Below are 803 nucleotides of genomic sequence, written 5' to 3'. Positions count from 1 at the left end.
TGGCAGGAGAGGGGGCTCGACCGGGCGACGTCTGGTCTGAGGGGGCGAGCGGGGCGCGGAGACCGCGTCTGCCTGGACGCCGTCGGGCTGGGCCCGGGTTGGTGGCGTGGGGGCGTCCACGCCCGAGCGAGCCTGGCTGGCGTCTTCGTCGCGGCTCCGCCACGGCGGTCCCTACCTGGCGCTGCCCTCCGCGGCCACAGACCTCGGGCAGGGATGGTCGGACCCACTCCCTGCTAGGTGAGCAGGGACAGAGTCACGCCCGCAGTCAGGATGGCCGAGCGGTCTAAGGCGCTGCGTTCAGGTCGCAGTCTCCCCTGGAGGCGTGGGTTCGAATCCCACTCCTGACAAGTTTCCTTTTGCCTCGCCGGTCTCATGCCCACCCGCCGGCGTCCAGGAAGCGCCCCAGTGTGCTTCGCCAGGGCCCTCACCTGTCCATTGGCAAAGACCCGCCCACGGACCCTCCGACCTCGCCCCACTCCCGGACCTGCGACTCCTTCGCCGTCCACCTTCCTGGCTGTTCCCTGCCTTTCTCCTCCGCCCTCCCCGTCCTCTCCCCCCAGCTCCCCCCACGCAGCCCTCCATTCTGCCCCCTGAGCCCCATCCCCGCCAGCTGCACCTGCCCGGACCTGTCTCGTGCACAGAGTGCGCCCTGAATCTCCCTCCAACATCCGCCCGGTGACAGCGATTCACTCTCGGAGCCGCACTTTTCTGCCGCCCAGACCACCACCGACACCCTGTGCTTGCACCGGCCCCCGGCCCCGCCGTCCGCGCCTGGCCACACTGTGCGGTCGGCGCTTCTCCTC

General features: G+C 70.6%; 1 non-coding gene across 1 annotated transcript; it reads left to right on the top strand.

Moving 5' to 3' along the window:
* Positions 1-264: 264 nt before the first annotated feature.
* TRNAL-CAG lies at positions 265-347 on the top strand. The gene has a single exon. It is a non-coding gene; the product is annotated as a tRNA-Leu (tRNA).
* The last annotated feature ends 456 nt before the right edge of the window (positions 348-803 follow it).

Source organism: Carlito syrichta, unplaced genomic scaffold (assembly GCF_000164805.1).
Source record: "Carlito syrichta isolate Samal-C Ts95f unplaced genomic scaffold, Tarsius_syrichta-2.0.1 Scaffold235351, whole genome shotgun sequence".
Lineage (NCBI taxonomy): Eukaryota > Metazoa > Chordata > Mammalia > Primates > Tarsiidae > Carlito > Carlito syrichta.
Note: the sequence above shows the minus strand (reverse complement) of the source record. Positions and strands in the feature narration are given on the sequence as shown.